This window comes from Octopus bimaculoides, chromosome 4 (assembly GCF_046866305.1).
Source record: "Octopus bimaculoides isolate indiv1 chromosome 4, ASM4686630v1, whole genome shotgun sequence".
Lineage (NCBI taxonomy): Eukaryota > Metazoa > Mollusca > Cephalopoda > Octopoda > Octopodidae > Octopus > Octopus bimaculoides.
Genome location: NC_142931.1, coordinates 80,194,709 through 80,221,057, shown reverse-complemented (window position 1 = coordinate 80,221,057; position 26,349 = coordinate 80,194,709). Strand labels below are relative to the sequence as shown.

The window sequence follows — 26,349 nt, the reverse complement described above, 5'->3', positions numbered from 1 at the left end:
TATTGGGTTCTCATCAGAGGCGTCTACATAATTCTGACAGTCTCCAGAGAAACAAGCAACCAGGCTGTTTATATACTCAATGTGTGTGCGTGTGTGTGTGTGTGTGCATGCATATATGTATGTGTATGCATGTGTGCAAGTGTGTGTGTATGCATGTCCATCCTTATCTTGACATTAAGTGATGATTCAGAATGAGCTTCACCATTCACAAGATATTTATTAACATGACACTTTAGTAAAAAGCACTTCTTCAAGGTACATTCCAGGTACCACTCAGTGGATTAGAACCCCAAAATTCACAGTTTTAGAATGATCTTCTTAACCATATAACTCTAAAGCTATCCCTGCATCCCTGGATAGCACAAAATCTTAGAAAATAAATAAATAAATAAATAAATAAAGGAACTTTGAACTCCAGGTGTTGGTTCATACTCTCACCTCCGCTTTCTTTCTTTAATTTTCTCTTTCTCTGTCCCTTCCTCTTTCTTTTGCTTTCCGATAAGGTTCATTTAAACGAGTGCGCATTCATGCATAATAACCAATTATTTTCTTTACTAGCTCCATGTCCCTGTAATTAGTTTTTCCCTTCACCTCTGCTCTGGTCAGTTATTCTTCATTCAGTAATAATTTGACATATCAAAACAGTAAGAGCATTTATGTAGCCACATAACACCAAGTAGGTTCAGTAGTAGCCAAATATCTCTCAAATTATACAGTCATGGCTGTGTGGAAAGGCGCAGTCATGGCTGAGTGGTAAGAAGCTTGCTTCCCAGCCACATGCTTCTGGGTTCATTCCCACTACATGGCAACTTGGGCAAGTGTCTTCTACTGTAGCCTTCGGTCGACCAAAGACTGGTGAGTGGATTTGGTAGGTGGAAACTGAAAGACGTCTGTCGTATATTTACGTGCAAGCTAGTGTGTGTGTGTGTGTGTGTGTGTGTGTGTGTGTGTGTGTGTGTGTGTGTGTGTGTGCTTAACAACTGCTAGTAGCATGTTTATGTCCCATACATATACAAAACATATATATACAAAACATATACATACATGTATATACACATATATATATATATACATACATATACATATATACATACATATACATATATACATACATATACATATATGTATAAACATACATATATATATATGTATATACATACATATATATACATATATGTATATATACATATATACACATATATATATTGGAAAATGTATGAAATCCTTGGTACACTTAGGTATATTTGAAAAAAGAAAAGAATGGTTTCACAGGTACTTATAATCAATTTAATTTCCTAATAATATAATTTTACACCTTGGCTTTAAAATTTAAAAACCAAACAGTCATGGTTTTCGCCATGATTGATCACAAGCCACTAAACCTTTTTAATTTTCCATCTCTCCTTTTATTTTATTTTCTCTCTCTGCTTATTTCTGTATTCCTTTCTGTTGAAGAGTGTAGGCGCGAAATGTAAAAGACATTCACACTTCCCAAGCATTAAACTAATACATCTGTTTGTTGTTTACACACCCGTCTTCATCCCAGGATGCATCAACCACAGATTCATAATCTCAGTACTTAAATTCCTCCGACTGAACAACTATTTCATGTTCAATCAGTTTACTATCAACAAAAATGTAGAATTGCAATGGGAACTCGAGCTGCTCCAGTGATTGTGAATCTTGTAATGGGTTACCTAGAACTTAAAATATACCAATCATTACTACAAAAATATAGCAGCTCATTTCATTGCTTTTTAAAGGAGAACTGGAAGAGGTATTTAGATGATTGCTTTATACTTTGGGAAGATAGCATGGACAAACTCCTCGATTTAAAAATAATGTTCAACAATATAAATAGCAACATACAATTTACCATGGAACACAGTAATAAACAACTCTCTTTTCTTGACATCTTAATTAAAATAGTCAATAACCACATCGAATCAGACATCTTCCATAAACCCACAGATTGAAAACAATACCTATTATTCAACTCATGCCACCCCAAACACATAAAAATGAATATACCTTATAATCTAGCGAAAAGAATTTGTACCATAGTTTCAGACACCAATACTCGAGAATGATAACTCCTTGAATTCAGATCAATATTAATCAAGAGACATTACCTAACATCATTAATAAATGATGAGATTAAACGAACTAAGGATATTAGACATATGAACATTAAGGGAAGTTAACCGAAATACTACACAGGACTTCAAAATACTCCCATACTTCCCCACACATAACCCTAGCAACAATGAAGCCTTCAACATTATCATCCAAAATTTACCCATTCTCACAGAAGATAAAATAATGAACAAAATTTTAGGCTTACACAAAATTATCAAGACTAAAATGCAACTGAAATCATTGAAAAATATATTAACCAACGCAAGACTATATCCATTAACAACAGAACCAAAAGTGAAAAAGTGCGGTGAGCCTAACTGTGGCACATGCCCCACCTTTTGGAGGGTACAGAGCTCCACTTTAAACAAGGGGAAATATTTAAGATTAAATCAAATTTCATCTGTGCCTCGGAAAACTTAATCTATGCCATTACCTGCTTAGGGTGCGGTAATCAATATGTTGGCCAAACAGGAATATCACTCTGTTGAAGAACCACTCTTCACAAAGAACAAATCTGCCACTGACAATACAGACAGATACAGGTCAGTGAACACATAGAAAGGTGTGCTAGGAACCTTAATCTTAACTTCCTAATTTTCTTCTTCTATCAATGTTCACAGAACACCTCAGTACAGCAAAGAATGAATGAAGAGGCAACTTTCATCAATAAATTCCATCCACAACTTAACATAATACAGAACACTAATAACCTTACCAGTAATACCACTAACTACCATACATCCTACACACCATTCATATTACAGTATTATATCTACCCTAACTGCACCACATCCAGAACTACTTACCTCTCTTACACATAACCTTTTTACTCAGGGACTAGTAGACCCAACACTGTTTGGTAATCGGTGTGCATTCAAAGCCAGTGAACAGTAATTAACGAAACCGGTATGACTTTGAATCCCTTTAACAATTCATCATAATGACTTTTATTCCTCTTAATTCTACCTCAGTTCATCTAATTGTACATACTTATTACTTTTCATTAAAAAATCCTTTATTTTTTTTATATCCAATGTGCATTTTTGCTTTTTTCTTCTTACTTTCCCCATACCTTTTCCACATGTAATTTCTATTTTCTTTTTGAAACATATTTCTATTATATATATATACATATATGTGTGGAAAGAGGTTGTTCTTTCCTAGGGATAATTATCCAAGAGTTTAGCTCCATATCAATTAATGATACTGGGAATTCCTTATGTGCATATGTACTAGTGCTTATCATTGGTTCTGCTCTGATTAGTACCTTACACTCGTGAAATCCCAGTTGCTGCTATAGATGTTTACATCTTTTATATCTAGGAGAAAATGTTCTTCTTTATTGGTAAAAAATATAAATCTAGGTATGCACTTATTTGCTACCTTTCATTTTTTCTTTTGTTCATTCTTATTGTAAGAAGCTATATTATTTGTTATTAATATGAATTATTTATCTAGATACATTACTTGATAGTTTGGGTTCTTTCTTACACTTGTCTATTTAATTAATGGTATAAATGTATAATTCTAATTTACTATTTACACAGTGTTTATTTTACCCTAAATTTATTTAATTTCAAAGAAAGTATATTTAACAATAGAAACTTAGGTATTGTATTATTCATACAGTGTTTATTTCGATTAAATTTATTCAAATTCAATAAATACAAATATAAATTTTACAATTATGAGTAGACAAAAAAATCCCTTTCCCCTCTTATTAATAGTATGATTTATTTAGATATATTAGTTGATGGTTTGGGTTCCTACATTATTCATCACTAGTGTAGAAATATGATTCTTAAGTAGCATATACTTGGTGTTTAATTTTTTAACTAAAAACTATTTAAAATCAACTAAGAATTATTCTTATGCATAATTGAATTATTCACTCAGTTTCTATATGATTATATCCATTTCAATTTATTTAAATTTATTAAATGTATATTTAACCTTATGCACACGATAAAAACTTCTTTCTCTCTTGTTTAATAATGTGTGTTTTGATGTAAGAGTTTGATAAAGTTCCTCTACACAGAGTTCACATCTTTTGTTCCCAATGCTACAAGATTTTTCCATATTATTTCCCACCTAAGTGTATATTCCTTCTTTTTATCCTTAACCGCCCAAATTAGTTTACTAAGACAAGTGCTAGCTTCTTCTTACCTATCCCTAAAAGTGTTTTCATGGTTCACTATCCCTTTTTTTATATAATTTTCAGTAGAACCTATATAACAGTAATGCTTTCACTCCGACGTTACCTTATATTTGTATATAGCTCCTTTTCTCAACAAAAATTCCTCAATGGACATCGATCCTCCCTAGCACAATAACAGATTTTATTTTTAGAAGTATTCTTTGTTTCCTTACCAGGTATGCTCTGTTTGTATACTAAGTTTTCCAAGTTACTCTTGCTATATTTATTTGCTATGTTAGGAGTCCTAAATATTAACCTATCCATATTTGCATTGCTTTCTTCATCTGTCTTAATGTTTATATCATTTTCTCTTACATGGTCATTGTGCCTATTATAAATACCAGCATTGATATTTGTATCATTAGTGTTTGCATTTCTATCATAAATACCAGCATCTCTCTTTTTATATATTACTAATCTTCTATTAGAGATGTTATCCAGAGTAAAAAGCACATTATCCATGTGCAGACCCCCTCCAAGTTCCAGAAATTTCCTACCTAAGTTAAATAGGATGTATATTCCCACTAAATCTGTGGCTTGTACCAAGTCAGCAGATCCCATTATTATGTCAAAACTATCACTAGGTCATTTCTTACCCAGTGTTTGTTATCGAATTTTGTAATAGATTTCCTAGCTGCTAATATTATGGTGATTTCGCTCATATTTAATTTTGAATTCATATATATATATATATATATATATATATACATGCACACACACATACACACACACGCACACACACATACACACACACGCACACATATATATATATATATATAATGTACTATTCTCTTATTGGTGGAATCAACAAAAAATAAAAGGTAAAACATAAAACTCTATTGAGTGGCAGATAAATATCATAATAATATTGGTGTATATCAAATTATAAATACAATATATGTATATTTCCCATTAACACCATTGATGATTTAAGGTCACAGAAAGGGTCATAGCCCGACTAATTAGGGAGAGAGCCAGTTTAGATGAGATGCAGTTTGGGTTTGTGCCAGGGAAAAGCACCACTGATGCTATATTTCTGGTAAGACAGCTGCAGGAGAAATACCTAGCCAAAGATAAACCTCTGTACCTGGCTTTCGTTGACATGGAGAAAGCCTTTGACAGGCTCCCCCGATCTCTTATCTGGTGGTCAATGAGGAAACTAGGGATAGAAAATGGATAGTGAGAGCTGTGTGAGTCATGTACAGAGCCGCTGTCAGTAAGGTGAGGGCTGACAATGAGTACAATGAAGAATTCTGGGTAGAAGTAGGGGTCCACCAAGGTTCAGTCCTCAGCCCCCTCCTATTTATCATAGTCCTCCTGGCAATAACGGAGGAATTCAACACAGGATGTGCCTGAGAGCTCCTCTATGCTGATGACCTTGCTCTAATTGCTGAGTCACTATCAGAACTAGAGGAGAAGTTTCAGGTGTGGAAACAAGGATTAGAATCGAAGTGCCTTAGAGTCAACCTAGCTAAAACCAAAGTCCTAATACGTAGGAAGGCAAACAAACTACAAATCCCTTCAGGTAGATGGCCCTGCTCGATCTGTAGAAAAGGCGTAGGTAGAAACTCTATAAGATGTACCCAGTGTAAGCTATGGACACATAAGAGGTGCAGCAATATCAAAGAAAGGCTAACTGGGAAGATAGTTTTTGTATGTCGCAGATGCTCAGGAGCAATAAACACTGAAAATGTGCAGAGAACAACGTCTGCCACATTCCCAGGAGAAAAACTAGAAGTAGTTGATAGCTTCTGCTACCTAGGTGACCAAGTCAGTAGCGGGGGAGGGTGCACTGAAAGTGTAGCTGCTAGAATAAGAATAACCTGAGCAAAGTTCAGAGAGCTCTTACCTCTGCTAGTGACAAAGGGCCTCTCGCTCAGAGTAAAAGGCAGACTGTATGACACATGTGTACAAACAGTCATGCTACATGGCAGTGAAGCATGGGCTGTGACTGCTGAGGACATGCGTAAGCTCACAAGGAATAAAGCCAGTACGCTCTGATGGATGTGTAATGTCAGTGTGCATACTAGACAGAGTGTAAGTACCTTAAGAGAAAAGTTGGACCTAAGAAGCATCAGATGTGGTGTGCAAAAGAGACGACTGCGCTGGTATGGTCATGTGGTGAGAATGGATGAGGATAGATGTGTGAAAAAGTGCCACACCCTAGCGGTTGAGGGAATCTGTGGAGGAAGGTAGACCCAGGAAGGCCTGGGATGAGGTTGTGAAACACGATCTTTTGGAAATATGCTGTGCATGAGAAGACCCAGCAAGCCAAGTGAGACCATAACTCATGGCCTATTCCAGGGGTGTAACCAGCCTACTTATGCATACCTTTCCTTCATTGGACACTAAACTCTGCTTGCGAAGACCTGTTGAAGCAAAGGAAATCGAAATCAAATCAAATTTGCAAATTCGACAACTGGCACCCCTGCCAGTGGAGTGCTAGGAGTACCATCCAAACAAGATCATTGCCAGAGCAGCAGACTGGCTTCTCTGCTAGTGGCATGTAAAAAGCTCCATTTGAATGTGATCATTACCAGCGTCACCTTACTGGCACTTGTGCCGGTGGCACACGAAAAATCATTTGAGCGAGGTCATTGCCAGTGCCAATGGACTGGCTCCTGTGCAGGTGGCATGTAAACAACACCACTTGAGCGTAGCCGTTGCCAGTACTTGACTGGCCATCGTGCCGGTGGCACTGAAAAGCACCTACTACACTCTCGGAGTGGTTGGCGTTAGGAAGGGCATCTAGCTGTAGGAACTCTACCAGATCAGATTGGAGCCTGGTGCAGCCATCTGTTTCGCCAGTCCTCAGTCAAATCGTTCAATCTATGCTAGCATGTAAAGCGGACATTAAACGATGATGATGATAATGAATCCCATTAAATTCATTTAATCTATCTAATCCAATTTTATCCATTAGGTGGATTTTACCCTAACAAATTCTGGTGCCACAGACATTTTAAGTACCACATTTAATCTTTTGATTAAATCTATATTATTACATATATTTATATGTAGTGTACTGTTCTGTTACTGGTGGAATCAACAAAAAAAGGAAAAACCAAAGTCCACCCAGTGAGAGATAAATATCATGTAAACACTGTTTATATTAGATTATAAATATAATATATGTATATTTCTCATTATCATCATTGATAATTTAATCCCATTTAATCCATTTAATGCCATTAAATTCATTTAATCTATCTAATCCAATTTAATGTTACTGGTGGAATCAACAAAAAAAGTAAAAACCAAAGTCCATCCAGTGAAAGATATATATGATGTAAACACTGTTTATATTAAATTATAAATATATGTATAGTTCCCATTATCATCATCATCAGAACCTTGAAGTATGGAATGAGAGAGCAGGTTGATAAAACAGGTAGAATTCATATCTGACAGCACTCTACACAGGAATAGTTAGTCAACCGCAAGAGCACATAGTAAAAAATATCTTCAATCACTTGAATAGAAATAATATATGTAAGTGTATATTTACATGTGGAGGAAATCTTCTGGGAAGCTAACAGTGACAGGGTAGGCAGTGTGGGCTTAAATGGGTGGATAAGGTCATAGAGGTAGTCAGAGTGAGCGATAGAGTGCTTAAGCACAGGCTAGTCTTGCAGAATAGCATAGCATCAATTATCTCTGCTTATGCCCCACAAGTGGGCCTACCAAATGAACAGAAGGACCATTTTTATGATATTCTTTAGCAAGATACCTCTAAGACAAATGACAAGGATCTCATCTTCATGGCTGAAGTTTTCAAGGAGCATGTCAGACAGCAGCCCGGTATTTTTCATGGTGTACATAGGGGCCGTGGAATTGGTTCCTGAAACGAAGAGGGAACAAGGCTACTAGAGTTCTATGATGCAAATAACCTTCTGATCTGCAACACTAACTTCAGGAAGCTGACCAGCCACATGATAACCTACCAATCAGGTGGCTACACTAGCCAGAGTGATTACATTCTCACCAGGCAGCAGTATGCATGGTTGGTCTTAAATACAAAGACCCTCCATGGTGAAAAATGCATCCCCCAGCATAGACTAGTCTCCAGGCCAGAGTGAGTGAGTGAGTGAGCAAGCGTGCATGCATGTGTGCATGTGTGCGTGCACCAAAGGAAGTTATTTTATGGCATTCTTTCATTTGAAGCAGCAAAGTTGTCTGGTTAACCATATGGGATCATATGATTGTTCATTAATTTCCATAACTTTTTCTATTTCTCTATGCTTTGAAGAGAGCAGAAGTTGAAAGAGAAGAGAAAGTGAAAAGGCAACATTTGCTTTGAAGTGAGAGCAGAAAGTTAAAGAGAGGAGAAAGTGAAAGATGCATGTACATGTATATAAAATGGATGTGTGTGTGTGTGTGCATGAGAGAGGGAGAGAAAGTGAGTGAGTGAAAGTGTGTGTTGTCATGTATGTATTTTTTTGCATGTGTGTAAGTGGCACCACCTTTCTCTCTTGCTCTCTCTCTCAAACACACACACACACACACATACACGTTTTCTTTCATATACATGTACATAAATACATATGCATACAACTTTTTTGTATGCATGTGAGTGTGCATGTGAGAGAGAGAGAGAGTGAATAACTATTTTCTCATAACATATAGAGAAATGAATGTCTTTTGATGAAATTTTTTTGGTTCTGGCTTATTTCAATACAATATTTATGTGTCACTTCCATTATAGCTTTGATAAAATAACTGTTGAAATGGAACTGCACTCTTCAAAATTTGCACTAAGAATAAGGGCATAGCAAAATTACTACCTGCTTTTAAAGTAAGTTGACGCAGGTAGTTTATCCTGCCCCGCCTGACTTTTAGTTCATGCAATTGAAAAGAAACCACATTACTTACAGGATGACACAATATATATATATATATATATATATATATATATATATATATATATGTATATATGCATAGATAAATGATAAGCAGCTTTCTTTATAATAGTACAGATGTGACTAATTCAGAAAAACATTACTTTCATTATTTACACATAGTCACTCTCGTAATGCAACGCTTTGTAATTTTGGTTCAAATTAAAAGTGAGAAATTATTTTCACTTCTTAATGAAACCTGGTTGTGGTAGAGCAGTGTCTTTCAAATAGCTAACACTGGTCATTGAGATAATGCAGAAAATATGTAAATGAAAATAAAGTTTATCTGGTAGCCGAAAGATTACGTCAAAATTGACAACTCAGTTTTCGAATGCATAAGGAACATATGCGCGCGCACACGCACGCACACACACACACACACACACACACACACACACACACACACACACACACAAACTCTTATTTATATTGATAACAGATTTGTTTGTGAGATTCAAGAATCCTAAGTTCAAAGTAATTTGACTGATAAGTCATAATCAGTAAATATAGAGGGTAGCAAGTTGTGACAATACATTACTAATAACCAGAGATATGATAATTTCAGCCATGGGAGTCATTCAAGATTTTATCTTTGTTTCTTACAGCTGTGAACTATTGGACCACTTCTTAGAACTCAGAGTCAAGATCCACACAGTCTTGAAATTCCTGAATTTGCTGTGTTTACTTCATGCCTTTTACCTTTTTACTTATTTCAATCATTTTTGACTGTGGCCATGCTGGGACACCACTTTGAAGGGTTTTAGCCAAACAAATCGACCCCAAGCCTTATTTCTTTTAAGACTGGTGCTTATTCAATCGGTCTCTTTTGCTGAACTGCTAAGTTACAGGGATGTAATCATACCAACACCAGTTGTCGAGCAGTGGTGGGGAACAAACACAGACACACACATAGATATATGCATATATATATACACACGATGGGTTTCTTTCAGTTTCCATCTTCCAAATCCTTTCATAAGGCTTTCTTTGGCCCAAATCTATAGTAGAAGACACTTGCCCAAGGTGCCACACAGTAGGACTGTTTACAAGAGCACAAAAATTTGGTTAGTTGAGTTTCCAAAAAACCTAGATCTAGCTGTTGGAGGGATGGGGTAAACAATACCAATCAACATAGGAGTGTTTTTATGAGATTTCTGAACTTGCTGGAAACAACAACTAAATCTCCCTCAAACGGCACATTACTGTCTATACAGTTATGAAGCAAACTTCTTAACCATTTCTTAACCATACAACCATGCCTACATCTAATTTCAAACAAGAAATGAGATGGGGATCAGTCATTTTTGGCCAGAGGTCAGCTTGAACAGGGCAAACTGGGTAGCTGAACAACAACAACAACAACAACACGCACATTCATACAGATTTGTTAAAAGCTTCACTCTGACTCTTTTTGATGTTAAAAAAAATGATTTACATTTTGTTTCTACTCTTTTTTAATCTTATTCTATTTTATTGATCTATTTATTTATTTTGTTTAATTCCTAAGTGAAAAATAAATCTTTAAAGACATTTTGCTAAGAATGCAACAATATAGATACAAAAACAAAAAAACAAAAATGTAAAAATAAATATACATTAGTGTTTGAATTTTATTACAATTATTGTCGTCATCATCATCATCATCATCATCATCATCATCATCATTGTTTTGCTTTTTTGTATTTGACAGACTATGACATTAAATGACTTTTAACGAAATAAATAAGATGCTTAGATATTTATTGTATATTTTCTTTCGTTCCACTTCTTATTTTTTTTAAAAATAAACAATATTGTCAACTAAATTCAGTTTATATTCACATTATAGTTTGTTGTTTTTTTCTTGTTTTCGTTTTTTTTTGTTTTGTTTTGTTGTGTTTTTTTTTCTTTTCTTTACTTTTTCGTTTCTAAAGTTTATAAAACAATATTTATCAATTAACTATATTGCTTGTTAAATTAACACTACAATACCAAAGCCACTCAAATTTAGTAGTAAACAATCACTATTACCTTACCACCACCACCTCCACCACCACCACACCTGCTACAGCCACCGCTGCTGCTGCTGCTACTACCACTACTACTACAATTATTGTTATTATTATTGTGATATACAAGTGTTGCATCAAAAGTCAGCTTTAATTGGAAGGTGGGAAGGAGGAAATCCATCTCACACACACACACACACACACTTCCACCTGTTGTTTGTTTATTAGTTGTCAGTGTTTATGTGTATATGTTATATAATACATAAATCAAACAAGACCAACTTTCAATACCGAACAAAACATTTCTCCTTTGTGTGTGAAACGGACAATAAAAAGAAAGAAAGAAAAGATGAAAGAGGAAAAAGACAAAAAGAAACTACAAAAGACAAAGGGGAGAAGAAGAAGAAGAAGAAGAAGAAGAAGAAGAAGAAGAAGAAGAAGAAGAAGAAGAAGAACAACAACAACAACAACAACAACAACAACAAGAGCAAAAACTTGCTTTCTTTCTTCGTCAGCAACTTCAGCTGAATTAGTTTTGTAGATGCCTGCCATCATTATTTATCTAAGGATGCAACCAAAAGAATATTAGTGTGTGCGAATATATCATCATCATCATCATCATCATATAACGTCCATTGTCCATGCTGGCAAGGGTTGGATGGTGTGAACAGAGCTGGCAAGCTGGGAGTGGAGGAGGTATCTGTACCAGACTCGAGCCTGATTTGGCATGGTTTCTATGACTAGATGCCTTTCCTAATGCAGACCACTTTTACGTGGTGCTGCATGGGTGCTTTTTCATGGCACCATTCATCGCTTTTACATGACGCTGCACACACACACACAAACATATATATAAATACACACACACACACATATACACTCAGACACATATATAGATAGATAAATAGATACATATTATCATCATCTTTGTCTGCATTTAACATCTATTTTTCCATGCTGGCATGGGTTAGATAGTTTGACAAGATCCAGCAAGCCTTAGGGCTGTGTCAAGCTCCAATGTCAGCTTTTGATAGGGTTTCCATTGCTGGATGCTCTTCCTAACAGCAACCCCTTTACAGATTGTACTGGTTGCTTTTTTTTTTTTTCTTTCTTTGTGAGGTTGCCAAATATCTTGTGAAACATGAAAGAAATGGAAAAATGAAAAAGGGAAGAAAGGAAAATCTTTCTCAACTAAATGAAGGAAGAGAGATAATGGTTGTATAACAGGTGTTGGAAGAATAAAGTGTGATAGCAAGATAAGCCCATTATTATTTATTGTCACAATAAATAATTTATTTTGTTAAAGTATCAACAAACACAGACATCTCAAGTGTGCTTCCATGACATCTGAACTCAATTTTAGTTAGATGACTTGTAATCTTATACCTACACCACTTCTCAACATCCTATCATCATCATCATCATTTAGCATCCATTTTCCATGTTGTCATAGGTTAGACTGAAACTGGTAAGCCAGAGGGCTGTACCAGGCTTCAGTCTGTTTTGGCTTGGTTTCTACAGCTGGATGCCCTTTAATAATGCCAACCACTCCACAAAGTTTAATGTGTTGCCAGCACAAGGGTACCCTTAACGTGTCACCTGCACTGGCCTTAACTATAATTTCACTAAGCTTGACAAAAACGCTGGGTTAACAACTCAACATATCACACCCCCTCAATGAACATATATAAGATATACAACATAATCCGTCAAACACAAGGAATAAGAAGATATAACGTAAGAACGTTTTTATTCTATAACTAATATTTTACTCTTGTCTCAATTATTCTGAGCACTTCTCCTTGCAGCCCAGTATAAAATCTATTAGTTTCATAATAAGAAGCCATTAATATTACAGATATATATATATATATATATATATATATATATATATATATATATATATATAGAGAGAGAGAGAGAGAGAGAGAGAGAGAGAGAGAGAGGATATGAGGAATTTTTGTCAGGATGACTCAACCTAGTAGGTATGCATTCTGATTGCTCAAATAGTTGTGCCGCCAAAAATTCAGTTTGGACAGCAGTTCAAAGTTGTTATGTTCAAAAATGGCTATAGGTGGCATCCCTTTGACTCAGTATAGGTTATATATATAAACACACATGTATGGTTTGATAAGTGTCCACACACGAAACTCAGCCCTTGAGTCACTGTAACTTCTGTCAATTATTTATAAAAAACATTTATATACTCATGCTTGTCATTCTATTTTCCTGTTTGCATCACCGAACCTAAATATATACATATATATATATTCAAACACACATACATACTCACTCACATCCACATACACTTATTTGCACCTACATTCACTAATTACATATACAACCACAGCTACTCATGCATGTTTGTGTTTGCATGGTGAGGTTATACAGATTCATGTTCGTAGATAGATTGTAGGCTGACAGTTTTGAAACTATAAGACCCTGTACTGAGTCAATAATTGCATTGTAATGCTTGAAAAATATGCATTTTAATGATGTATTGACTTTCTTTTTGAAATTCAATTAATGTATATATTCAATCTCAGTGTGAAAGAATTTCTTGCTTAAAAGCCCAAGATAAAAGTGTATTGAAATCAGTCATACCAGCATCACAACATCAATTTTTAATGGATTGAGTCATTAGCTGGCATGAAGTTTACAGTTTCTGTTCTTCTCAATAATATATAAATAATTTATAAAATTCAAAAACTATGTTTAAGACTGAAACAAAAAAACTTTTTTGATGGTAAGACTATGTTAACATCATTATATTTTGAACTAAAAAATCTTGCTTAAGATATTTTCCCTTTTTTAATTTTTCATCTTTTCTGCTTGAAAGATTAGGAGGGAGTGGCATTATTCATAGCTTTCACAGACAACACTTTAAGACTGAAATTTTAAAGGTGGAAATATGGGACCTAAATTTCTAAAGCACTGAATCATCTACAAGCCAACTCTAGGTTCATTGATGCTTAACTCTGGGGAATAGATGAGAACCAACATTTCTAACATGATATTGAAGTCTAGAAATACTGAGATTTATGTAATCAACTTTTCACATCAAGGTTAGTGGTACTCCTGCATGAAACCAATACAATAACAAAATAATATATTAAATTCAATTCTTATGTTACTTAATGCTTCCTCTTATATTTTTGAGGATCTTAGTTAAATGTTTTATACCATAGTTTTGGGATAAGCCTTGTAACTGAAAATGAATACGCAGAATATGTGTAGAAACACATTGGATAGACTGCATCTGTAATTTAAAGAGAGTTTGTCACACTGTGCCACTTTGATTCTGCTTCAAAAATTGCCTAAACCCAAATCTTTGTTCCAGTTTAGAACACAATACATTCATAGGTAACTGCAAGGGAATTTTTATGGAAAGGCTTTATACTGAATTATCACTGTACTTATAAAAGTTTAGACTCATTCCCCATGCTATACATAAAGCTGTTTCAATTTTGGCAAGATGAGTGAAAATATACAAAAGGCATTGGTAATACAAATATTACACAGTAGGGCTAGAAGCTGGATGGGTCTCTGTAAAGTGGTTGACATTAGGAAGGGCATCCAAATGTAGAAACTAAGCCAAAGTAGACAATGGACCCTGGCACTGTCTTCTGGTCTGCCAGTTCCTGTCAAACTGTCCAACCCATGCCAGTATGGAAGACAGACGTTAATTGATGATGATGTATCATCATCATCATCATCATTGTTTAACGTCCGCTTTCCATGCTAGCATGGGTTGGACGATTTGACTGCAGACTGGCAAGCCAGAAGGCTGCACCAGGCTCCAATCTGATCTGGCAGAGTTTCTACAGCTGGATGCCCTTCCTAACGCCAACCACACCATGCCAGCATGGAAAGCAGATGTAAAATGAGGATGATGGTATGAATGTATATATTATTTTGTGTGTTAGTGCCTGTGTGTGTGTTGTGTGTTTGTATGTGTGTATACATCTTTTTGCTGCCGTATATTGCTAAGAAAACTGATAAAATTATAGTTTTGAATGAATGTACTGTGTAGCATTGCATTCTGCCCTAATTGCACAGACAAAAACCGCCCTTAAAATCTGCACCATCCTTAATACAGTTAACATTGACTGTCTCCTATTGAAACCTTGCAACCAACAATGTGACTACTGTTCAGAAAAATGCATTCTGAAATAAATAAATAAATAAATAATTCACTATTCTGCAAATTATGTACAGGTGTTACTCACTAATTTATTGTGAAGAGTTTTGGATAACTTCCAGACTTAATCAGAACCTAATTTCCACTTTAGACAGTATTTACTTTGTTTCTAAATGGAAATTTTAAAGATAAATTTCTAACAATGCATTACTGATATATTTATAGAGGTTTTCTTTATTTTTTATTAGATTAAAATGATGGCTAACTCTTAATTGTTTCAATAAATGGTTTGACAAAAAAATGAATTTATAGTAAAAGATTTCAGAAAGAAGGAAAAAGAAGCAACAAAAACAAACAAGGGTATGAGTTAATTTCGCAATGAACGGAAGCGACAAGGGCGAGTTAAACGTTTCAGATTGTAGTCCTTTGTCATAAGAGAAAGAGGGGAAAAAAAGGCGAGACAAAAGAAAGAGTGGAGTGTTGGCAATAGGCATATTCATGATGTGTGGTTAAGAACTTTGCTTTGCAACTATGTGATTTCTGGTTTAGTACTACTGTAGTCCCCAAGGCCAATTGGTGCCTTGTGAGAGAATTTGTTTCAACAGAAACCATGTGATATATAAGAAAGAGAGATGACAAAGGAATAAATGATCACCTTATGAACTCCATTAGCTTACAGCTGTTTCTACTATAAGATGCAGTGGACTCATAGTTGAGTGCCTGAATAACACCTTATAGCTTCATCAGAGCCTTGAATATGAAGTGCTATTTATTTGGAAAGGAATTACATTTGTGCCTGTTTAGAGAATGGCATCAACAATGAGAAAAGTCAACACACATGCATATATATATGTGTGTGTGTGTGTTGATATTATATATATGTATATATATAATGGGTTATATATATATGTGTGTGTGTGTGTATATATATATATATATATATATATACACAAAACAGGTTACATGTAATATGTGCATGTGTGTGTTTCTAACTGTGCTCTCCATCATCAACTGATGTTGGTTTGTTTGCAGCCCTGTATCTTAATGGTTCAACAAAAGATTCCGATAGTTGATTTGCTTGACTGAAAACAATTTAAGGCAGTGCTCCAGCATGGCAGCAATCCAGTAAGAGAAACAAGTAAGAAATTAAGGATAAAAGAATGGTTCTACTGTTGAGAAATCACGATCTGAAATACTGAATACAAGAACAAAAGCTCACACTCACTTTCCATATCAATCTCAGCATTATTCTTTCCCTTCATTCCATATACTCACTCTCAGCTAGCTTCCAGACTGAAGTAACAAAACCATTATTTGCTCATGGCAACTGAACTTATTGAACTCTTCTATAAACTCAGATTTGCACAAATTGATGCCCAATATATTTTTCTAAGATTCTATATTTTACCCAATAGTCAATAGACATTATACAATTCAAATAAAAAGATAAAGTCAATTTTAGCTTTTTCAATGGAGGCTCTTGAACTACATTGATATGCAGACACACACTCACATAGAGAAACAGAGTAAACATTGTACAGCATAGTGCATTTCGCTGTTTGTTTCCATTCCTAAAGAGAGCACTGCACAGCACAGAACAATTTTTTAAATTCTCATACAAAAGAAGACACAGTGATATCTTTAATTTTCAATCCTAGATAAGACACTTTTCAGCATTGCTTTACCTTAATTGTCAGTCTTAGAATGGACAGTGTGCAGCACTGATCTATCTTAATTTTCAGTCCTAGAATGGACACTGTACAACATTGCTTTACCTTAATTTTCAGTCCTAGAATGGACACTGTACAGCACCTCTTTACCTTAATTTTCAGTTCTAGATAGGACACTGTACAGCCCTGTTTGATCTTGATTTTCAGGCCTAGACAGGACTTTGTATAGCAGTGTTTTTCTTTAATTTTTCAGTCCTCAAGTGAAGACTGCTTTTTCACAGTTTTCAGTCTCACATAGAACTCTGTACAGTACAATGCACTTTGAAAATTTTCTATCTTAAAGAAGAGACTATTTCAAGAAAACAAATGTTTTCTTATCAAGAGTTGTGATAGTAGCTTGGAAGACAATTAGGATTAATGATATGTATACTAGGGATTCACAATGTGTACCACAATGCCAAGATTCTGTTGTTTAGCCTCAGGTCAGCACTAATTGAAAAAAACTATGATCCAAGATGTCCCACACATGACCATTTCCTTTTATTATCAGATGTATTTAGGACAACACTATCCGTGTCCTTTCGTTTTCTCTAGGATAGTAGATTGATATTTTAAGATTTAGTTCATATTCCTTGCAGGTTGAGAAACACACAGAGTAGTTACTTGCTCAATGACTCATAACATTCCTGAGCTGTTTCATATCAGATTGACTAGGTGCTAAACAAGATCAACAACAACCGACCTATGAACAAGGCTATTTCAGTTGTAACAACTCTGTCATTTTAGTTTTTTTTTAGGAGTATGTCAAACATATCTGCCTGTTAATAGTTACGTGGCCTAGTAGAGAGAGAGTTTTTGGATCAAGATCATTGTGTATGTGCATGTGTAAATGTATACATACATACATATATAATCAGTATTGTTTAACATCTGCTTTCCATGCTGACATGGGTTGGATGGTCTAACATGGAGCTGGCTAGCAGGAAACTGTCCAGCCTCCAGCTCCTGTTGAGGCATAGTTTCTACGGCTGGATGCCCTTCCTAAAACCAGCCACTTAACAGAGTGAGCTGGGTGCTTTTTACAAGCCACCAGCTTGGATGCATTAATGCAGCACTTGCATGGATGCTTTTTATGTGGCACCAGCACCTGAAAGGACAAGCCTGCATGTGTGGAACACAGTGGTTTTACTTAGCTTGATGCATCTTATCAAGTACTGCAAATTGCCATATTTGCTAGTCTCTTGTCATTTCCACAGTGAGGCCCAGCATCCAAAGATCCTTTCTTACCACTTCAGCCCACGTCTTCCTGGGTCTACCACTTCCACAGGTACTGTCCACAATTAGAAAATGGCCATATATATGTGTGTGTGTGTGTGTGTGTGTGTGTGTGTGTGTGTGTGTGTGTACGTGTGTGTGTGTGTTGATATATATATATATATTTATATACATATATGTATGTATATGTATATATATATACGTATGTGTGTATATGTATATATATATATATATATATATATATATTTTAATCTGTAAAGCTCAATTTAATTTCAATTTTTTATAGATTGATTTTAATTGAGTTTTTACCTGTAATTTTGGATTTTGTCCCTAATATTATTATATATGTATATATATATATATATATATACATACTCACAATAGTCTTCTTTCCCTGTACCAGCTCCACTCACATAGGTTTGATCAACCCAGGACTATTGCAGAAGACTTTTGCCGAAGGTTTGATGCAGTGGGATTGAAACCGAAACCATACTGTCATGAGACAAACTTCTTAATCACTCAACCTCTTAGTCTATTTATAATTTTACTACTTTTCAGACATTGCACGTTGCTTAGAATTTTGCTAGCATTCACCAGTTCCACTTCACTCTTTTTGTATTTTTATTTTTATTTTTACTGCTGTTATAAACCTTCTGGCCCCGAAATGTTACATGTTGCCTTTTGTAGCAAGGTACCATAACTCTGTTAAACCACTTTCACTTCTATTTGTTCTGACAATAAAGCAGCTTCCAACTCTATTAGGCTCTACATTAATTGCAACACTTTCTCTTATGCGTTCTCTTTAACTTTCTGGCCCAGAAACGGATTTGCAGATAATGCATTTCGCTCAAAACCCCAGTAGTAAATACACACCCTACACTCATGCAGACACACAGAACTGCACATTTTTCTATATGCTCACACACACACACACATATATCTATGTACAGCTATCTGTCTCTCTATCCATCTATCTATCTATCTATCTATCTCTCTATCTCTCTATCTATCTATCTATCTATCTATCTATATAGTTCATTACAATCAATTTCCTTCAAGCAGGTATACATTAGTTTATGCACTTGTTTACATGCATATAAATACATACACGCATATGAACAACATATATATCAATTGATATATAAATTAACAGATACAAATATATATATATGGATATAGATATCTGTATACATATTTATGCATGTTTGTGTGTATGTGTGTATATGCAAGAAATAGTGTACTCATGTAAATGCATATATGAATATGCATAGCTCATATGCTTAGAAACACAACAAAGAGAAATAAATTGAAGGTGAAAAAAGTAGTCAAGAGGGTCATGAAATATTCATATACATCTATCTACCTATTAACCCATCTATGCACACACACACACACACATCTATATGTATTGATATATGTTTGTGCGTGTGTGTATATATATATTTAAAATATATATATATATATATATATATATATATATATACATATATATACACACAGACACATATCTATTTATGTATCTATCAATATGTGTGTATACATATATATATATATATATATATATATATATATATATATATATATATATATATATATATATATATATATATATATATATATATATATGCATGTATGTAGATATGCATGTATGTATGTATGTATAAGAATTATTCCATAAAACCAGGTCTCTGTACAAAATTCATCAATTAGGCAGATTTGTAGCGGAAACAAAACAATAGACTGCATTTATGTTGGTATCGCTTCCTTTTATCAGAATGGGATCCATAAAAACCATTAATAGGAAGTGAGACCTATGTCAAAAGGCAATTTGGGAATAAAGAAATGAAACAGCTGTAAAAGGATAATGACCAGCATAAATATTTTTGCCTATGATCTAATAACTTCATGAGCAAATTGTTTAGCAGCAAACACATACTCCTAACTCTTAATCACTTGGTCTACACAAAGCATTGCCAAGCTTCCTGTGTAAGACATTTGTCTTCCTCATACAGTGTATAATCAGTTCCTCTCTCTCTCCATATATATATATGTATATATATATATATATATATATATATATATATATATATATATATATATATATATATATATATATATAGGGGGAGTGAGAGAGAATGAGAGAGAGAGAGCAATTTAAAAAAAAACAGAAAGAAAAAGGACAGCACAGGAGGGACAAGTTCTAACAAATGTTGTACTAGTCAATGCATGTAAAAGGGAAAGTGACTCAAATGTTTTGGGCATGAGTCCCTCATCAGAAAGAAAGTATAGAAAAAGTAAAGGTATAGTGAAAGAGGAAGAGTGGTTGAGGAGAGAGAGAGAGCAACAGCTGACAGGTTAGGGGCCAGGTAGAGCATGCAAGTGTGTGAGATAAAAGGAATGGGAAGAGGAATGTGGGGGAGAGGATGATAGGTCTACATGTAGGGGTATGGGTGTTGGATGCTGTAATACAGTAGAAAGTTATGAACAAGCAAGAGAGTACATTACAAAGCTGGTGCAAAACAATTTTTAGTTCTATGAGGGGAAAAGGTTTGTGAGGCATAATGAGGGGCAAAAGGAATGCAATAGAAGCGAGCATAAGGTGAATAAATAGAAAGAAAAAAGGAAAGAAGAAAAATGAAAACAAAAATGAGGAAAACAAATGAAAAATGAACAAGATAGTTTAGAAGGAAAAGTGAGAGAAAGAAAATAAAAATAATTAGGGAAATATTGGAGTAAAATTATTATGAAAAATTACAATACATTATTGATAAAGAATAAATAAATAAAGCACTATAATAAATATGGCTAGCACTAACTGTAAAAGCCAATTTACTAAATCACTATGAATTAATACCCTGAAATGGTCAAAACAAAACCTTGTTGATAATAGATACTTATCATTCACTCTCTGTAATCAATTTATAAAGTAAACTAAACATTCCATTCAGGCTAGTCAAAAACAAGAGATGAACCCCCATCAGAACAAAGATCCCAATAGATGACAACACTGAAATGTTAAGTTAAGCTCAAAACAAAAAGCACATAAAGACAACACAGAGATCCTATCATCAGCTGCCTATCAGAATTCTTTATTGTTTTGACACTTGTGCAGGACAATTCATACCTTTCAATCTGATGGTGCCAACAATGTAAAAATGTAAATGTTGCATGAGAATAACAGGCTTAAAGTAGAGGTCAAACATAAGGTCATTATGTTCACTGAGTTGACACCTATGTAAGTTACTAAACACATATAAAATCACTCAAAAGGGGTGGGACTTTATTGCTTAATGAACTATGAAAGGGTTAAAACAAATACACCATCAAAGAGTTGTAGCCATTAAAAATATAAATTAAATGAAAGAAATAAACCAAAAACAGACATTTGCACTTAATGTACTGTAAAACATAAACGCCAACTAAACATAACTAATATGTGCATCTGTGTGTATGTATAAATATAAATATACACACACATATATACAGGCATATAATATATATATATATATATATATATATCATCATCATCATCATCATCATCGTTTAACGTCCGCTTTCCATGCTAGCATGGGTTGGACGACTTCACTGAGGACTGGTGAAACCAGATGGCAACACCAGGCTCCAATCTAAATTTGGCAGAGTTTCTACAGCTGGATGCCATATATATATATATATATATATAGTGAGAGAGAGGGAGACGCACACATACATGTGTGTGTGGGGATGGGTGGGGGTGTATAAATGTATGCATGTATGTATGTATGTATGTATGTATGTATATATGTGTTGGCTTAGTCAGAAGTGGATGGGTGAACCTACAATCATTTACAGAGTCTCCAAGACAGATGTGAATAATTTATTCTAAGACAGAAAACTTGGTCTAAATACTTGTGACAAAGTGGATCCACTAATGACAATAAAGATGTAAACAAAAATACATCTCCCAAACCGCCAAATGGTTTTTAAGAATCCATGCTTAGTTTCAAATTTCATGGTTTTAAGCAGATAAGAATAGTAAATCTCTCTTAGAATGCACATGAACATGGTACTTATTTTTGACAGTTGAGGTACATAAAATTTAAGTGTCCAGTTAAGAATACATTAGAATATACAACATTCACATCATTAATAATGGTGATCCCATGGTTTATATCTTGATTTATTGGTTCCTCAAATTACTACATGATTCAAATCTTGATCAGCTGGTTAACACATGAAGAGCTATTATGGAAAGACTCCAACTCTGTAATACAGTAAGCCAAAACTGACATCTAGAATTGAGGATGGAGATAGCACACATGGAATTAAATTCACTAGGTTTCTTCTTTTACTTGCTGCAGTCACTGGGTTGTGGCCATGCTGGGACACCACGCTGAAAGGTTTTAGTCAAGCAAATCAACCCCAGTATTGGATTTTTGTTTTTTAAAGTCTGGTACTTATTCCATTGGTCTCTTTTATCAAACTACAAAATTATGGGGACATAAACAAACCTACACTGGCAGTGAATCAGTGAAAGTGACAGACACAAATACAAAGACATATATGTATTCATTTATATCTATATATGCTAGGCTTATTTCAGTTTCTGCCTAACAAATTCTCACACAAGGCTTTGGTCAGCCTGGGGTTACAGCAGAAGACACTTGCTCAAGGTGCCATACAGTGGGACTGAACCTAAAACCATGTGGTTGGGAAGCAAACTTCTTACCACACAGCCATGCCTGTGTTTGTTTGTTTTTTTTTCAATTTTTTTCTAAGGGCCTACATTGTTGAGATATTGCAAATAGTACTTGAACACGCTAAAAGAGTTTGGTTTGATTCTCTAAAATGTAAAAAAAATAACAAATCTAAGTGAAATGTTGAAAATAGTATTTTAAACAAGCTGAAAATTTGGTAAAATGTGAAAAAAAAACAATTGAATAAGATTTTGTAATAGTATTTAAACAATTTGAAAGTTTGTTCTTCAATGTGAAAAACAAATCTGAGATGTTGAAATAGCATTTGAGCAAGTTGAAAATTTGCTTTGATGCTCTTAAATGTGAAAAGAAAAAATTCTTTTAATTCTAGTATTTGAACAAGCTAAAAGTTTGATTCGATTATCCTAGATGCGTTTAAGATTGTTGTATATAATGTGAGTGTGGCAGTCATCATCGACATTGTTTTAGTGTCCATTTTTCCTTGCTTGCCTGATGAGTTGGATGGGTTTTCCTTGATGTAGATTTTCAACAGTTAGGTGCCCTTCCTGTTGCCAACCCTCACCTGTTTTTAAGTAAGGTAATATTTATCTGTGGCTTGACATATTCACAGAAGATTGGAAATGAATGGCATCACTTGTATGAAGGCAACAATAATTTACAATTATCACATGATGTCAAGATAAAGATACACAAACACACACATACACACAAATATATATAAAATGATTGACAGATATACAGATAGACAGATGGATATATAGATATATATAGATATATACAATGGGTCGTTTTTTCAGTTTCCATTGGCCAAGTCCACTCACAAGGATTTCATCAGCCCAGGGTAGAATAAGATATATGCCTAAGGTGTTATACAATGGAACTGAACCTTACACCACATGGTTGGGAACTAAACATCTCAGCTACAGAGCCATGTGTATATACATGTATCTTTTACCAAAGTAGAAAAGTAAAAGATGTAAACATTTGCAATTCAACCAAAAAAAAAATGGTATTCTTCAATCAAAAAATGCATATCTTCTTCTTTGAACTAATAACTAGTCTATTGCAGGGGTTCTCAACCATTTTTTTTTTATCTCTGGACCCCTTTGATTATTATTATATTCTGGTGGACCTTCATAGCCATACAATGTTTAAAAGCCAGTTTTATAGAAACTTCTTTCAAAATTCCTATTTTGCTTTCCACACATTAACTTGTGTAGGTTGATGTGTGAAAAGCAAAATAGGTTGAACTATGTAAAATGTTAGAGAAAAAAATCTGTTTCTTGTAATACAAATTTTTCCAGGGTCCCATAAAATACTATTGTGGATCCCCAGTTTACTATTCTGTTGCACGAACTCAAAAAATTTTATATGAGCCCTCAGGTGCCATATGGACTCTTGTTGAGAACCACTGGTCTATCGGATACTTGTAGCCATCAATTTGCAATAAAAAAAATAATTTAAGGTAATAAATTAATAACTTCCACATATTATAAGTGCTTTAACATTATCATCATCATCATCATCATCATCATCATCATCATCATCATCATCTTTATATTTGCTTTTCCATGGTGACATAGGTTAGACAAGTCTATTTGAGATTGTGCGTTATGTTCAGATGCCCATCCAGATGCTAACTGTTTTTTAGTTGCCTCTTACACCATACAAGACATTTGCTTACCTATTCTAAAAACAACAATACTCATGGAACATGAAGTAAAGCTCCTCTATATGGTAGACAGGGGATGTAATACACACATACATACATACATACATACATACATACATACATACATATATATATATACACACACATTATATGCACATACACACACAAATGAACAAATGAAAGAATGTACAATTCAGTACATTTGGTTGGAGTTATATGCTATAAAAACAGTTTGATTCAGGAAATTGCCTATATTCATAAACACCCCAACTACCCAATAACTGTAGTCAAAGGGATTGGTAGAAGAATTTCCAGTCTATCAGCAGATAGAGAGAACTTCAACAGAGTCACATCCCATTATAACAAAGCACTAATGAGGAATGATTTCCCAAAAGTTTGTGAACACAGAAGATCCTTCCCTCACCATCTAACCCAAAGTGAGTTAGAAAGAAAAAGGTAATCTGGTTTAGTCCTCCATGTAATCAAAATTATTTATCAAAATCCCTTAAATACCAAACTTTTTAATTCCATTAATGTCACTTCCAACATTGCATGCTACAACTGATGTAAGCATGCAGCCACATAGTCTTCACCCTACACCCAAATCAGGGATTACTGAAATCACATCAACTGCCCATTGGGAGGATCCTGCCACTCAAAATCTGTTGTCTATAAAGTCACTCTCACCATCCAGTCATACCATCAGAAACTAGGGGATAGGGATATGACAGTCAATAAGTTTAAGGAAAGATTCATACAACATATGCACTCCTTCAGATGTAGAGAGAGGGCAAAACTCTACCTCTTTGTCTCACTTCACTACAAGAATATGGATCATTTAAACAACTTTGCCAACATCACACACAGTATCATTAATCGGGACCCACCTTATTCAAAGTGAACTTGTAATCGTCAATTCTGGTTTTATAAGAAACTGTACATACTCCAACAGCATATAATATCCTGCAATAAAAAAGTGACCTATCTTATTTTTGCCACTAGAGGCACACTTCAAATCATTGGCCACTGATAATCTGGATAGACTTCCCTAGGCATGGTAAGCTCACACACAATAGCAGGCATATAAATCTTGCTGCCTACAATAAAACATGTCCTCATGCAAACTCATGTAACTTGGCACCATCAAATCAGTTACCTTCCCATTTGATAACCATTATCACTGAAATACCACACAGCAGAATGGTGATTCATTAATACCAATATCTTGCCTGCTCTACTATGTGCTGTATTCAATATAAATCAGTAATAGCACTGAAATATCACCTCCTGATGAATGCTAATAAAGTGACATCGACATCCCGTCTACTGCACCACGTACTACTATCAGTAACATAACTGGTGTCACTATGATAATGAAGCAACTAGACTGACCTGAGTTGAACAATGGTAGCCCAAACACTCTCATCTAGAAACCATTTGAAATTTCTTATAAATTCTCTCCCATGTCCAAACATCAGACATTGTGGATGTGTCCTATGCCCAAGAAACTTCAAGTAATGTAGCATTGACTATTATTATATATATATATATAGTATGAAAAGATAACAGGAATCAAGGTACTGTTATTTCATATATTTCATTACTATTACGACTGATATTTCAATGAACTGTCTGATGATATGCTCTACAATTAATCTAATCAACTATAATT

The 26,349-nt window shown here is 34.6% G+C and overlaps 1 protein-coding gene and 1 long non-coding RNA gene across 3 annotated transcripts in view; one reads left to right on the top strand and one right to left on the bottom strand.

The window, feature by feature from the left end:
• The window catches only part of LOC106883964 (beta-1,4-N-acetylgalactosaminyltransferase bre-4), a 1,203,892-nt gene that overhangs the window by 710,928 nt on the left and 466,615 nt on the right, over positions 1-26,349 (bottom strand). The window lies entirely within an intron of this gene.
• LOC128247596 (uncharacterized) overlaps positions 11,288-26,349 on the top strand; it is a 46,220-nt gene continuing 31,158 nt past the window's right edge. The window contains exon 1 of the long non-coding RNA XR_008263942.2: positions 11,288-12,959. This is a non-coding gene — a long non-coding RNA (uncharacterized LOC128247596). The remainder of the gene's footprint in view (positions 12,960-26,349) is intronic.